The sequence below is a fragment of the Muntiacus reevesi genome, chromosome 13 (assembly GCF_963930625.1).
Source record: "Muntiacus reevesi chromosome 13, mMunRee1.1, whole genome shotgun sequence".
Taxonomy (NCBI): Eukaryota; Metazoa; Chordata; class Mammalia; order Artiodactyla; family Cervidae; genus Muntiacus; species Muntiacus reevesi.
Window position 1 is genome coordinate 58,427,711 of NC_089261.1, and position 16,288 is coordinate 58,443,998.

The 16,288-nt window shown below is 43.3% G+C and overlaps 1 non-coding gene across 1 annotated transcript; it reads right to left on the reverse strand.

The window, feature by feature from the left end:
• Nucleotides 1–1,490: 1,490 nt before the first annotated feature.
• On the reverse strand, nucleotides 1,491–1,681 carry LOC136146214 (U2 spliceosomal RNA). The gene has a single exon (XR_010658941.1). It is a non-coding gene; the product is annotated as a U2 spliceosomal RNA (small nuclear RNA).
• Nucleotides 1,682–16,288: the final 14,607 nt, after the last annotated feature.

Consider the following 16,288-nt stretch of genomic DNA (forward strand, 5'->3'; position numbering starts at 1 on the left):
CCACTGGCTATGTGTTAGCTCCTGAAACTCCCCATCTCTTGCCATTTGCAGGAGTAATACCACCTTCCTTGAAGAGTGACCGAGATAAACACCATTGTTAAAGTTGAAGAGGTTCCCATAATATTCTCTTTTGAGTCAACTCTCTGGCTTCTGTAAAAATCAGACAGATCACAGGGCATGGTAGTGAACCACCGCACTTTTAACTATAGCGCATAGCCACTGTGCCAGACGTGGTGTCTTCCATAGCTGCATGCCTCTAAGGCTCTGACACTACTCCTCCATGAACATCACAGTGAAAGCCATAGCAGCTCTGGTTCCTGGGACTAAGGGATAGGACTCAGTGGTGAGCTGGCTTTTCTCACCCCGTGGGTGTGGGATCTCACTTCCCCATCAGCTGCCTGGAAATTTGAGTGATACAACCCGGAAGTGTAAGGGACCACACGCCATCTGGAGCAAACTTTGACCAATACGAAATAGTATACAGAATGGCAAGGGGTTAGCTGGTAAACAATATTTATCCCTTCTCCCACCAAAGAGCTTTTCTGAGACAATGGGGCCACACAGCTTGTGACAAGTGACAAGGTAACTAATTATGCTTTAATTTTTTGGTAAAGCCATGGCCAGTTTAGTAATACACCTACCACTTCACATTTGTTCTCCATTCTTCACCTCCTCACATGTTTTCCCTCTTCCCATTTGCTCTGGGATTTTACCCCTCCCCAGTAGAAGTTAGCATGTAGGTTTCATCTCAGTTTCTGTTTGCTAGGAAACTTGTGCTAAAACAAAGTGCAACAAAAATAAGTTTCTGGATAATTCTATCAGAATAAAACTTACCCACCTAGCAAAAGTGGGAAAATACGGTACTGCCAATTGAGACAGGCCATCTTTTTTCATGGTAGAAAAGTGCAGAACACAAAAATAACTGGTGTACTTCATTCCTTCTCCCAAACTCACCATGTAATTAATTACTTCTATTCTTTTGGGAAATAAGAGCAAGGGGCAATTATAGCCCAGGAGGGATTCTGTCTGGTGTTACCTTAAGGCCACAAGAGGTCAGGGGAGTCTATTCTCCTTTCACCGTGGGGACTAATGCTTGACATTCACACCTTTTGCAATCATCCCACAGTTTTTAGATATTCTGTTCTTTCCCACTATTTTCCCTTCTTGCATTTCAGTTTTAGAAGTTTCTATTGACATGTCTTCAAGCTCACTGATTCTTTCCTTGGCTGTGTCCAATCTGTTGCTAAGCCTAAGGTATTCTTCATATCTGTCATTATGTTGTGATTTCTAACATCTCCTTTTGCTTCTTTCTTAGAATGTCCATCTCTCTGCTTATATTTCTCACCTCATTTTGCACGTTGTCCACTTTTCCATCAGAGCTCTTGGAATATTAATTATAGTTGTTCAGAACTACTGGTCTGATAATTCCAAAGTTTCTGCCATAGTTGAATGTGGATATGCTTGGCTTTTTTTTTTATTCCCCCCAAAGAGGGAGGTGCACCATTCCTGGAAGTACTGCAATACCAGGTCGATGCATGGAGTGGACAGAGCAAGTTCTTATTCCAACTCCTAATCCCAAAATTCCATTTAATATATTGTCCTCGGATAGACGACGTATCAGATATTAAACTGATAAGAACAGATACTACACTTGATCTTAGCCAAAAGGCCAAGAAGCAATGGATATGCTTGTTTTGTATCTTTATGGTGTGTTGTCTTTTAGTATACCTTGTAAATTTTTTTGTTTAAAGAAGAACATAATTTACTGGATAAAATGGAAAAAAATAAATAGGTCTTTCGTATAAAGTTTTATGTTTATCTGGCTAAGAGTAATGCTCTGTTTACTGTTTGCTATCCTGTAGGTGTTAGAGGCTAAAATTTTTCTCTGATGGTTTTTTTTTTTTCCTCCTTTCTTTCCCTTCTGATGTCATCATGCTTCCCTGGAGACTTCTTCTTAAATAAAGTCTGAGGTGTGTTGTTATTTCTGATGTAGTCCCCTGATATTACACCAGAGTCCTATTGATGTGTTGGTAAAATGTGGGGGAAGGAAAAGCATTCCATGGTTTTGGGATTAGGTCTTGGTCTTTTTTTAAGTAGGAGTATAATTGTTTACAATGTTGTGATGGTTTCTGCTGTACAACAAAATAAATCAGCTATATGAGTGTATATATCCCTTCTCTCTTGAGTCTCCCTCCCAGCCCACCTTCATCCCACGCCCTAGGTCATCACAGACCGCTGGGGTGAGCAGCCTGTGCTGGGCAGCAGCTTCCGACGAGTTCCCTATTTTACGCATGGTGGTGGATATATGTCAGTGCCGCTCTCCCAGTTTGTCCCACGTCCCTCTCCCCTTCTGTGTCCACATAGCCTCTATCCCTGCTCTGAGGCCGGAGTCTTTTAACGAGTCCCTACCCCGGGGCTGTGACCTTCACAGTGATTTCTCAGTTTTGTTCTGTTTTCTCTCTCTTAGATGAAACAGGAAGGCGGGGTGGGTATTTCTTTACCCCAAGGTCATCAGGCTCTGGCAAAACCCCTGTTGTTTAGGCTCCTGTAAAATAGTTTCCCCGAGGCCAGGTCTTATCCAGAACAAGGAGTTCTGGACAGTTTCAAAATGGCTACATTGCTCTCCCCTCTGGCAGAAGCACAAAGGGATTTCTCTCCGCTCTTCAGTGTGAGAACTGGTAGGTCTCCCACAGGTGAAACTCATCAAAGCATAGAGACCACCTAAGAAGGGGCACCCCTGGCATTTTTAACTCTCCAACTTGTCCACACTGAGACTCCAGCAATTATATAATTACAGTTTAGGTTCTCTGACTCCGCAACTGGTTTCACAAAGCCTTCTGCTCCGGTAAGCTGTGATTCTCTGTCTCTATCTGTCTGTCTTTTCCAACTCTGGGGGCAGAGGTATACCTTGTGACTTCAGTTCTCTGATGGATCCAAGAACAGTTGTTGATTTTCTGTTTGGTCAGTCTTTTTCTTGTTTTGTGGAAAGATACATCATGAGAAATGTTGGGCTGGAAGAAGCACAAACTGGAATCAAGATTGCTGGGAGAAATATCAATAACTTCAGATATGCAGATGACACCACCCTTATGGCAGAAAGTGAAGAGGAACTAAAAAGCCTCTTGATGAAAGTGAAAGAGGAGAGTGAAGAAGTTGGTTTAAAGCTCAACATTCAGAAAACTAAGATCATGGCATCCGGTCCCATCACCTCATGGCAAATAGATGGAGAAACAGTGAAAACACTGTCAGACTTTATTTTTGGGGGCTCCAAAATCACTGCAGATGGTGATTGCAGCCATGAAATTAAAAGACGCTTACTCTTTGGAAGGAAAGTTATGACCAACCTAGATAGCATATTAAAAAGCAGAGACATTACATTGCCAACAAAGGTCCATCTAGTCAAGGCTATGGTTTTTCCAGTGGTCATGTATGAATGTGAGAGCTGGACTGTGAAGAAAGCTGAGCGCCGAAAAATTGATGCTTTTGAACTGTGGTGTTGGAGAAGACTCTTGAGAGTCCCTTGGACTGCAAGGAGATCCAACTGGTCCATCCTAGAGGAGATCAGTCCTGGGTGTTCATTGGAAGGACTGATGCTGAAGCTGAAACTCCAGTACTTTGGCCACCTGATGCGAAGAGTTGATTCATTAGAAAAGATCCTGATGCTGGGAGGGATTAGGGGCAGGAGGAGAAGGGGACAACAGAGGATGAGATGGTTGGATGACATCACCGACTCGATGGACATGAGTTTGACTGGACTCCGGGAGCTGGTGATGGACAGGGAGGCCTGACATGCTGCGATTCATGGGGTCGCAAAGAGTCGGACATGACTGAGTGACTGGACTGAACTGAACTGATGATGATTTCTGCTTTATTTATGTTAATAAAGTTTAATAATAGTTTTGACTTGACATTTTACTAATAAAGGCTGCTGACCATGCCTGGAAATATTGTAAAATACTTCCAGTGTGTTTATACACATACACAGCTGATAAAAGAAAGAGGAAATGGAACTGATACAGCATGAAAGGTAAGAACTGGCATGGTATGTGTGCCATGAGGTTGTGCGTTCTGCCAGAGTGAACCAGGGTCCAAATTTAAGAGCTCTTGTAGTACAGTATGACCATAAGTCTTACCAAGAAAGAGTAAACAAGCTAGATATCCTTCCAGAAGTCCATCTTCTCACTCTTGACAAGCGGGAGGCAGGGCATCATTCTCTGGTGAGCTATTAGGACCCCTATGTACCACAATTCAGAATCAATAGGCTGCTGCTGCTAAGTCACTTCAGTTGTGTCCGACCCTGTGGGACCCCATGGACGGCAGCCCACCAGGATCCCCTGTCCCTGGGATTCTCCAGGCAAGAACACTGGAGTGGATTGCCATTTCCTACTCCAATGCATGAAAGTGAAAAGTGAAGGTGAAGATGCTCAGTCGTGTCTGACTCTTAGCAACCCCATGAACTGCAGCCCACCAGGCTCCACCGTCCGTGGGATTTTCCAGGCAAGAGTACTGGAGTGGGGTGCCATTGCCTTCATTCAATAGGCTACCTATTAAAATTGCGCATGTCTAGATCTTTATCCAAGTTTACCAAACCAGAATGTCTACATTAATACTACACTCATCTGACTCTCTTCTGCACATCAGCGTTTGAGAGCCACTGGGTTAGAGGAGCATGTGGGTGGGAGGTCAGGTATATGCTGTAGTAGCCACCAGTAATATGTGAATGAGTGCACATGTTTATGACAAGTCTGTCATTCAAGGACCAGTAGTCCATGGACCTATGGTCATGTGTAGTTATTTGAGCTCGAAGAAAAGATGTGAAGAAGAAAATTCCCACTACAAACTATACACATCAGTTAATTTTATATATTCTGAAATATTACAAATTGGATTTTAGTTCAAGACCCACTGTTAGGGGAAGCACGCTGATTGAAACCGCCCACCCTGGCCAGGCACCATAGTAACCATCTGCATGAGTTGTTTTATGACAGGAGGTCCTGATAAGGAATACGGAACTAATAAGCCTCCACCAAACAGAAGAGCTCGGGAAAGGAGCTCAAAAGGAGACACCACAGGTCCGACCACCTCCCAGAATCCTCTCTAGCATCCATCTTAACTGAACAAGTCATGCACCTCCGGGAAGGACTCTGACTCAGAATGATTGGCTGAAGACAACCCGGAAACTAATCCCATCACCATATAACCCAAGACTGTGAACAAGTGGCAGAGCTGTTCTCCTGGGTTCCCTCACCCTCCTGCTCTCCACCCGGGCGCCCTTTCCCAGTGAAATCTCTTGCTTTGTCAGCATGTGTCTCCTCGGACAATTCATTTCCGAGTGTTAGACAAGAGCCCAGTTTCAGGCCCTGGAAGGGGTCCTCCTTCCTGCAACAACATGACTAATATGGATATTGATTTTATTTTAATTATGACAGTTATTATATTTATCTTATTTTAATTGTGATGAATATTTAAACAATTTAACTTATTTCATTATCTAACAATCAAATAAAATTGATCAGAATTAATATTTAATTTAATTATTTTAATAATAGTAGTAGTAGTGATAGAGGCTAGCATTTATTGAGTTGCTTAACCATGCTTTAAACATAGTGGCACGTGGTTTTCATTGATTATCTCAATTAATTCTTATAGAAACTGTGAGGTAGGTAAAATAATTATTCCCATTTCACATATAATGAAACTGAGGCCAAAAGAAATTCAGTAAATTTTCCAAATCATATAACTTGCAAGTGGCAGAGACAGAACCCAGCCCAGGACTGCCTGCCCAGGCTCATAACCACTGCTTCACTGCAGTAAAATTAATTAGATAATAACATATTTTTAGAAATTATAGTCCTTTGTGATATTGGTCAATTCTGACCCTTGCCTTTACTATTTGGCTCTTTTACACGATAAATCTTTGGTACTTAATTTTGAGAGTGTAGATGGCTTAAGGTGCCTATGTTTAATTAAAAAGAAGTACGTTTAATTGCACTAGCAAATTTTAAATGCTCAGCTACCCTCTGAGCTGGCAAAACCTTCTAAGTTCTTAAGTTAACCCTCAGACTTCCAGAAATTTTGCTTGACGAATGAAAGCTTATTTGAATAGTGAGAGCCTCCCCATTTTGGATTATTAAGATTTTTCCCAGATAACCACGCAGCAGCTTCTTTTCTGATGGGGTGGAGGGTGCTTTTGGAATTACATAGGAAGCAGCTTACAGGAGGCCTTTCCCCCTCTTTCCCAGGTATTTTGGATGTAGCAATGTAGCAGTTCTCAGATGATTTGATAAAAATCCTTTCAGCTCAATCAGGAGAGAGTAGCAGTGTTCATTAGAGCAGTGGTCCCCAACATTTTTGGCACCAGGGACCAATTTCATGGAAGGCAATTTTTCCACGGATGGTGGGGGTGGGGGGTTGGGAAGTGGTTTGGGGATGATTCAGGCACATTACATTTATTGTGCACTTTATTCTATTACATCAGCTCCACGTCAGATCATCAGGCATTAGATCCTGGAGGTTGGGGACCCCTGCCTTAGAGGACTTAAGACAAGGACATCTGAATATCAGCCTCTGAGAGCGCAGAGTTCTTTGCAAAACTATAACCAGTCTTTTCTACACCAAATGCTACACCTTTAAGGCCTCATTTGCAAATAAAAGATTGCAAGTTTCTGGCATTTGCTTACTATCATTCCTCCAGGCACAATAATCAGGTAGCCTCCTAAGGACAGAGGGGCTGTCAATATCACTTCCAAGCAATGAGACCTCTGCCGGATAGGAGAGAGGGGGGAGATGATGGTCAACAGGCAATCCAGCTTTCAAGTTAACACTCCCCGGAGGATTTTCATTACCCTTTTAGCATCAGGCCTTACCTTTTCCCTTCTCAAGGTCAGCTCTGTCTAGACAGTTCAACTTCCGGCAGCGAAAGCACACTCACAATAGGCTTGTGCCCAGGATCTCTCAGGGCGCCCTTCCACCTAAATCGGGAGAGTCCCCTCCTCCCGTCTTGTTTGTGACCTTTCTCTAGGTGATAAGGTCCCCTGCGAGGCAGCCAGGTCGGCCTTGTTATGGCGATGGTGCTGCAGAAGGCAGCTTCTCCCTCGTTAGAAGTGACATCACTGTACATTAAAGACATCATATCTCCTTTCATATTAAAATGCCTGTCAGCTCTCCTGCTCAAAGGTTGTAAATCTGCCAGAGTGGTCTGAGCTTGGGGAGTTTTCATTATGAAAATATGAAGATAAGCACTCTGTTTCCCTGTCAAAGGGAAAGACATAAGTCTTCTGGCAATGACATTACTTTAAAAAAATAAATATATATTTTCCTAGCTGAGTGTTACAGCAGCACATTTGGACAAGATAGTTCCCCCCAATTTTTTAAGTTTTAAAAATTCAGGCTTAAAAGGCAGACTAGCATAACTCAGATAGGAAATTACAGCTGGAGTAAGATTTATTAACGCATGCTTTTCACACTTGCTCTTAGAGTAAATCATTAGACGTTTTCAATGATTTTAACCCTTCATTTTTTTTTTTTTTTTGTCCAGTCTAGAAAGTGACAAAAAAATACTTAACCCGTCATTCACTTGTAATTCACAAATAAACTAGCTGTTGTATTGGATTTAAGCTTTTTCTTAACATTTTTAAAGACTCACCACATCATCTCTTGCTAACAGAACTTGTTTGATGACCACCTCTCGCCAACACTGGGATAAAGCAGGTGCCAACTTCAGGATGGCACTTGCCATCTACCTCTACAAGGATTAAATCATGAGGTACTGCAGCTGCTGACCTTCAACACTCCGTGAAAGGAGTTCAGGGCAGAGATCAGGAACGAGGCACTCTGTGCTCTGGGAAGAACTGGAAGAACAGTTCTTTAGGTAGTTAGACATTTTCAGGAGAAGATTTTATGAGCCCAGTTCCTGCATCTCTCTGTATCTAGAAAAGCACTTAAATCCTTCATGGTGAAGTCTGCTTTTTATGACAAACAGCAACCTTCTGCAAAAAATATGTGTTTGATTGCATGTTTGATTCCCCCTTCACCAGAATCACATATATACTGAACCACATGCCCCACCGCCCCTCTCTTTGGAGCAATTTCTCAGAGCTGTCTCCCAGGCTATAGTCCTCATTTTGTCGCAAATAAAATTTAGCTCATTACTCTCACGTTGTGCTTTTTTTTTTTAAATTGACAAAGGTGAGTCTAAGGAGTCTTATTCGTGAAAGATGGGATATCCTTTCTACCTAACCACATAAAAATAGAGAAAAATGATCGAAGAAACCACAACACAGCTCATTGTTTCTGTGAGGCGTCAAGTTTTAAATTAACCCTTTCCAGACAGAGACATTGGGCTTTTCTAAATAGTCTTACAATCAAAGACATAAATTAAACTCTCAAACACTGATGCATTCAAGGAGTGGGACTGGTGAAGCAAACTTGTCGTCATCATAGTTTTAAGTCACTAAGTTATGTCTGACTCTTTTGAGATCCCATGGACTGTAGACTGCCTGGCTCCTTTGTCCATGGGATTCTCCAGGCAGCAGAACTAGAGTTGGTTGCCATTTCTTTCTCCAGGGGATCTTCCTGACCCAGGGATCAAACATGAATCTTCTGCATTGGCAAGCAGGTTTCTTCACCATTGAGCTACCAGGGAAGCCCCGAGTTTTTAGATTCATCTCAAGTTTATTCTTATTTGGTAGTTTGTGAAGAGGAACTAAGATTTCAGATACCATTATTTCTTTCTGCAGAAATGATCATGAAGATCAATGTGGGTTATTCAGGGCATCCCATTAAGTGAAAGAAAAAAAAAAAACGTGGCTCAGCTGTCTTTGGTAGTCAGCTTACTCTGTGGATTCATAAAGACTCAGATAACTCAGCTTACAAAGCTGACAAAACAAGAACTCTTCATAGGATGGAATTAACTCCTCTTTCATTCATAAGAGGCTAAAATATCTATATCTCTATATTCATCCCACTGACAAATGATTAGAAATACCACAATGCTTCTCCTCTTTGGTTTTGACACCTAGCTGTGAACTGTACATTATCACTTTCCAAGCTAAGCTGTGAAATGATGCTTATGGATGGTGTTTATCTGTAATTCAGTAAGTGTAGGCCCTATGACTGGTGACTTTCTATAGATTCATTCGAATGAGAATAACCACACTCAACAATCCCAGGAAAGGCCTGGATATGAGACAAACTATCCAACTACCATGAGCATAAAAGAAAACCTCCAGGGAGGTGACTGAAGCCTAGACATCCTGCTGTCCTCCCGTTTGCTGTGCTCCGTGTAGGGTGTCTCAACTCCAGCCTTGCTTGCTGGGACCTGCTCTGTGACTTTCTCAGTAGAGACAGAAATCTAGGTGAGATTAATCAGTGATTGCAAATACCTAGAAATAAAGCTAAGCCAGGTTCTGGAGTTCCTTGTTGTTGTTTAGTCACTGAGTTGTGTAAAGGTTTTTGCAACTCCACGAGCTATAGCCAGCCAGGCTCCTTTGTCCCTGGGATTTCCCAGGCAAGAATTCTGGAGTGGGTTGCCATTTCCTCCTCCAGGAGATCTTCCTGACCCAGGGATCGAACTTGTGTCTCCTGCATTAGCAGGCAGATTCTTTACCACTGAGCCACCAGGGAAGCCCCTGGAGTTCCTAGCGTCAAAGAATTGGCTTTGGCAATGTTATAAGCTAAGGAATTTGGGGTACTCAACTGTCCAATGTTAAGTTATCAACAAAATTCTCAAGGGCAGCCCTGTCCTTTCCCTACCCCCAGCTCCCACTCTTAGAAAATTTAGACCTTGTTTCAAAAGTTAACAGTTACAACTAATAGCTAATAGTGGGAGGAAGCTGATGGCAGGTGCCCTCAGGCTAAAAGGTCAGTTCAGACTCCACTGCCTGGAAAATTACCTAATGGGGGCCTTGGACCAGGGTCAGGGGTGGTTGCAATTAAAAATGAAACCCAGTCTTCACTCACTGTCAGACCCAATGAGGTTTTAAGGGAGTCTCTGATATTATGATCCTTCTATTGAAGGCGGACAGGAAAGATGTTGGCCTCTTGGGGATTTCTGGCATGCTTTTCTTCCTGGTTGTGCTATAGGTACTCTGTACTCACAGACGTTGGTGCTCGTTCCTTCTGAAGTCACAGTCACACACTCACGCAGGATAGGCCAGCGCCCAAGCCACTTTGTGCCACCTGGCATAGTCAGGCACTAGAGCGGTTTCAGACGTGTCCAAGACACGTGGGACCATTTAGCCCAGACAACCAGTCATGACTTATCAGCCAGAGACACTACTTTACCCAGAAAGGCAGTGTCCTTGAACTCCATGAGTTTGAAGTTAACGACAGGCTTTATAAAACAAACAAACAGTAAGAATCCAACGTCCTCAAAGCCATGAAGAGCTGGCTAACTCACTCTGAGTTGATATCCCTCTTGGAGACCTTTATCTTCTTTACCTACAGCCAAAAAGTAAAAAGGACTGAAACCTCTAGCAGTCATTGCTTGGCCCTCCAGACGTCTTCCTAAATCGGCCTTGTTTGGTAAGTGAAATCGCAGCTGAAAGGGGTCAAGCCAATGCAGTGGGCATCACAGCACGGGGAGGAGGTCAAATTACTTTTGCCCTTCTGCTCCCAGCCCTTTACTGCTGGCCTGCTGCCAGAGGCCAGCCCTTGACTGAATACCAGTGACTCTATATAGAAAGCCTGGCACAGTGAATTCAGCTACAGTGAATCTAATTTGGGTATGTAATAAAAATCAGTTTTGCAATAAGGGTAAATTTTTTAGAAGCAGAAAAAGTGTATCTTTCTCATTTAGTTGCATTTCTTGCAGACTGCTTTAAAATCCTGAGCGTGGAGGCCAAGGTCCCAGCCTCAATTTATATAAAGGCTGGTTAGTTTACTTTGGTCCAGAGCCATACACTGTACCTCCATTCTGTAAATGTACTCTGTCCATGTGCCATTTTATAAGCACATTTTACAAATCAGAAGGGGCTTCCCAGGTGCCTCAGCATCCGCCTGCAATGCAGGAGACATGGGTTCGATCCCTGGGTTGGGAAGATGCCCTGGAGAAGGGAGAGTATGGCAACCCACTCCAGGATTCTTGCCTGGAGAATCTGGGGGACAGAGGAGCCTGGCAGGCTAAGTCCACAGGGTTGCAAGCAGTCAGACACAACTGAAGTTACTGAGCATGCATGCCCTCAATCAGAAGAGTGAGTTGGACTTCTCTGCTGGCACAGTGGTAAGAATTTGCCTGCTAATGCAGAAGACATGTGTTTGATCTGCGGTTCGGGACGATTCCACATGCCAAGGAGCAGCTAAGCCCAGGCACCAGAATTACAGAGCCTGAGCTTTAGAGTCTGCAAGATGCAATTACTGAAGCCTGTGCACTTGGAGCCCATGCTCTGCAACCGGAGAAGCTACCTCAATGAGAAGCCAAAGCACTGCAACTAGAGAGTAGCTTCTGCTTACTGCATCTAGAGAAAGGAGAAAGTTTGAATGCAACAATGAAGACCCGGTGCAGCCAAAATAAATAAATATGTAAACTTAAAAAATAGTCACAGTCTAAAAATTGAGAGTTATGTTTTATTTGGTGGGAATTTTTAGGACTTCAAGCCCAGAAGACAGCATATCAGGTAACTCTGAGAGAACTGCTCTGAGGATGCGGGCGGTGGGCATGCGGGGGAGGGATTCAGCTTACGGAGAAGTTTGCAACAAGGGGCAGGTAGGCTAAACATCAAAAGACTATTGTTAATTAAGGAAAATCAACAACCTCAGACATGCAGATGATACAACCCTTATGGCAGAAAGCAAAGAGGAACTAAAGAGCCTTTTGATGAGGGTGAGAGAGGAGAGTGAAAAAGTTGGCTTGAAACTCATTGAAAAAACTAAGATCATGTCATCCAGTCCCATCACTTCATGGCAAATAGGAAGAGAAAAAGTGAAAACGGTGACAGATTTTCTTTTCTTGGGCTCCAAACTCACCGTGGACAGCGACTGCATCCCTGAAATTAAAAGACACTTGCTCCTTGGAAGGAAAGATATGACAGTCCTAGACAGTGTATTAAAAAACAGACATCACTTCTCTGACAAAGGTCCATATAGTCGAAGTCATGGTTTTTTCTAGTAGTTTTGTACCGATGTGAGAGCTGGACCATAAAGAACGGATGCTTTCTAGTTGTGGTGCTGGAGAAGACTCTTGAGAGTCCCTTGGACAGCAAGATCAAACCAACAATCCTAAGGGAGTCAACCCTGAATATTCATAGGACTGATGCTGAAGATGAAGCTCCAATACTTTAACCACCTGTCCACCGGATTGAAGAGCCAACTTATGGGAAAATACCCTGATGCTGGGAAAGATTGAAGGCAGGAGGAGAAGGGGACGACAGGGGATGAGATGACTGGATGGCATCACTGACATCATGGACATGAGTTTGAGCAAACTCTGGGAGATAGTTAAGGACAGGGAAGCCTGGTGTGCTGCAGTCCATGAGGTCACAGAGAGTTGGACACAACTTAGCGACTGGACAACAGCAAGGAAAACCAGATATCTCAAGTTCAGGAATTTAGCGCTCTTCTATGTATGGGAAGATGCAAGATCTGGGCTCCCTGAAATCATTCCTTTCATATTCATCTCGGCTATCTGGGGCCAGGATCCTGCGGTTTTCACATCCCCCCTCCCCCAGATCCTCAGTGATTGCTGTAGGGTGCAGCTGCAGCTTAATGGCTGCCGGATAGCAGGTATTGTTCTCCTCTGGGCCGGAATCGCTGATGGCTGCGATATCCTTGTTTATTGACATGGCAGGAAATACTCCATTTCTCAAAGAGACAGATAGATAAATAAATAAAGGAAGAGTGGGTTGCTGACAAATAGGAATGTGTTGGCACACACACTATCAGCTCCATATGAAGTATGAGTTAAAGCACATTTTATGGGTAAAGAAATTTTTTGGTATGTGACAGATTGTATTTTTGAAATAGGGCAGCAACAAAATTTCCCATCCCATGTGTTCTTGCGGTGTAACTTTGACACACGTCCAACTGAGGGAAGGAGTCTGGGATCTTAGTTTCCTGACCAGAGACCAAACCTGAGTCTCCTGCATCAGAAGTGTAGAGTCTTAATCACTGGATCACCAGGGAATTCCCCACTTTGTGACTGTTTTGACCCACAGACTGTGTAGAAGTGGCCCTGAGTCCTAAGGCTGGTTCATAAAAGTCTCCAGCCTTGTTGATGGGATACTCACTCAAAAAGTCTTTAACCACCCTGTGAGTTGTCTGCCACGCTGTGAGGAAGCACAGCTAGCCCATGTAGAGGGCCATTAGAGAGTGGTCCTGTGACTATCCAGAGACGGGAGATGCCCCGCTGACTGCCGACTGCGTAAGCCCACTGTGGTTTGTTCTAGCTCTGCTCACCGTCTGACTCCAAACCTGATGGAGTCCCTGGATGAGAAACAACCCTGCATAGACTGCAGAAGATAAAATGATTGTTATTTACATAGAGAGGGTTTGGGGTGATTTGTTAGGAATCAATAGACAATGAAAAAGAAGTTAGAAATTTGTCTCATGATACTGCGGTGCACAGATTGGGTATCTGTGCAACTGAAAAGAAATCAAGGTGGTTAAAAGACCTTGAACTCTAGGTTCAAATCCCAGATCCCCAACCATATGGTCTTGAGCAAATTATTTTCCTGAGCCCCAGTCAACTCATTTGCAGATTGGCGATGACAACTGTAGTAACTTCACACAAGGTCTGTGTGAGGATTAAATTAATTCATATTCATAAAATGTATAGAAGAGTACCTGGCAGAGAGTTAAGTGTTAGTAGGAGAATTCCAGGTTAAATAGGGGCCTGAAGCATATACAATTTAGTTTCTCTTAAACCCCAATAAATACCCAAAAAATACTAGGGACATAATAGTAACCAGGCATTCTCCCTGTCTTCCAGGAGCTTATACACCACAAAGGAAGGCAGGGAAACAAAACAGAAATTTACAAATGAGTCACATTATTTTCAGAAGCACCAGTGTTTAGGACACTCTCATTTATTGAGTAAGGAGTATATACTGGTGTTCCTGGAGAGACATCTGGCAAAAGCTATAGCAACATATCCTTTAAAATTTGCAAATTGTTGGAACTGTGATTCTACATTGGGCGATTTATCTAAAGAAATAGATAAGCATTCAGAAAACACACACATTTAGGTGTATGTTATTATTGTAGCAAATAATTTAAAATACAAAGTTGTTTGACAATGAGAGGATTAGCTAAATTGTGGGTAAGTATTATGCTGCTATTAAAATGATTCTATATTCACTACCATGTAAACGTCTTCTCCCAGTCTAGTTAAATGAGGAAAAAGGATCATACAAGAGTGAGTATCAAACTTCCCTGGTGGTACAGTGGATAAGTCTGCCTGCATCAGGAGACATGGGTTCTATCCTTGGTCCGGGAAGATCCCACCTGCCGCAGAGCAGCTAAGCCGGTGCACCACAATACTGAAGCCCGCGCACCCCAGAGCCCGTGCTCCACAAGCAGAGAAGCCTCCCCAATGAGAAGCCCGCACTCGAGGAACTAGAGAGTAGCCCCTGCTTGCTGTAACTCGAAAAAGCCCGTGTGCAGCAACAAAAACCTGGCACAACCAAAAAAAAAAAAAAAAATAGCATGGGTAACACCCTGAGTGAGGTAGAGAGAGAGCGCCACTTCCTGGCACACGGCTTTGAGGAGTGGTGAAATAACAGTCAAATTTTGAGAGGGTTTTCTTCCCTTGTCATTTGAATTTAACTACAAAAAAGCTCATATTTGTGCTTTTTAAAAAGAACAACTACCTTTCACTCAGGACTTGCCATTTTCTTGAAGAGTAATAAGCCCATCTCTTTAGATGTTTCTATTTGCCCTCACTTCTTGGTGCACCTTCAATAAAAACACATATTTGACAAAGTACCCGTTTTTGGCGACTTGGAATCTCCTTCTGGTTTGGATGGAGTTATGTTGGAAGAATAGGTGAAGTGCAAGTTTGTCAGTCAGGATGGGACAGGAGCTAAGATGACACAAACTCTTCCTGAAAGACCCCTGCCCTTCCACAATCAGATCCACGGATGGAGTATAACCACCACTGAAGTGGTGTAAAATGCCAACAGTATTGATAGAGAATAACACATCAGCTCTGTGGTTTGGGTGGATCGTTTCCTTGGAAGTCATCGTGTTCACCTCAATTTCCTTTGCAGTTCTCACCCTCGTGACACATTCCACTATTCTAATTGATGGGGGGCAAGGCGGGGTAGAAGACTTTCATTCTTCAGGGATGGAATAAGAGGCTTAAATTTTGGGCTTATAAATATTGAAAGCGTTCAAGTTAAGTAGATTATATCACATGCCACCTTCACGTTCTTCTTCTTTTCTTCCTCTGCCTCTCTCTTGTTTCAAACAGGTGCTGTTTTCTTGACTTGGCTTTATTCCTTGACTTGAATAAGATGGACAGAATCCAGTGTGGTCCACTCTTAGCCCCATCCAACAGGCAGGCTAGGCAGTCAGGCTTCTCTGCACCTCTGGACAAGTGGGCACATCTCTGGCTTATCTGGAAAGTCCATTTGCACCTGTAAATACTGCACTCTCTCCCCATACCTGGCCCTGATGCCAACATTTCATAAGAGATTTATGACTTTAAGCTATTAAATAACTCCACCTTATTAAAAATGCACATGAGCAAAATCACACATTGGATCTGCTTTGATCACTTTATCAGAAGGGAGTTTATAAGGCCTTTGCCATGATGACCTTTGGCTGAAAAGCTGGACAAGAGACCCAGAGCATCAGATTTACTCAGGAAACTTTAGCGGGTAGAAGTGCAAATTCAGACCAAGGTCAGTTCCTGCGGACACCTGAGAGAAACAGTCTCTCTTAGGGAGAATTCCAGTGTCATCAAGGGATGGCCTCGGAGGGCAGAATGAGGAGCATCTCGGCAAGGAAACTTTGGAAAGACGTCAAAGACAACTACTTTCTTCAGACCGCTCTTCCCTCGGCGCTCACTTTCCACATGCGAGGTGCCATTTTAAGGATTTTTTCCATGTGGACCATTTTTTAAGTTTTTATTGGATTTGTTGCAATATTGCTTCTGTTTTATGTTTCGTTTCTTGACTGCAAGACATGTGGGACCTTAGCTTCTCACCCAGGGACTGAACACAGCCCCTATGTTGGAAGGCAAATTCCCAAGGTGCCCTTTCAGAGGCTTATTTCCATAGTTGAGAGGCAAGGCTCACCCCTTCCTCATACCCTTCTCTACAGAAACCTTGCTTCTAGTGCGTCCTTCCGT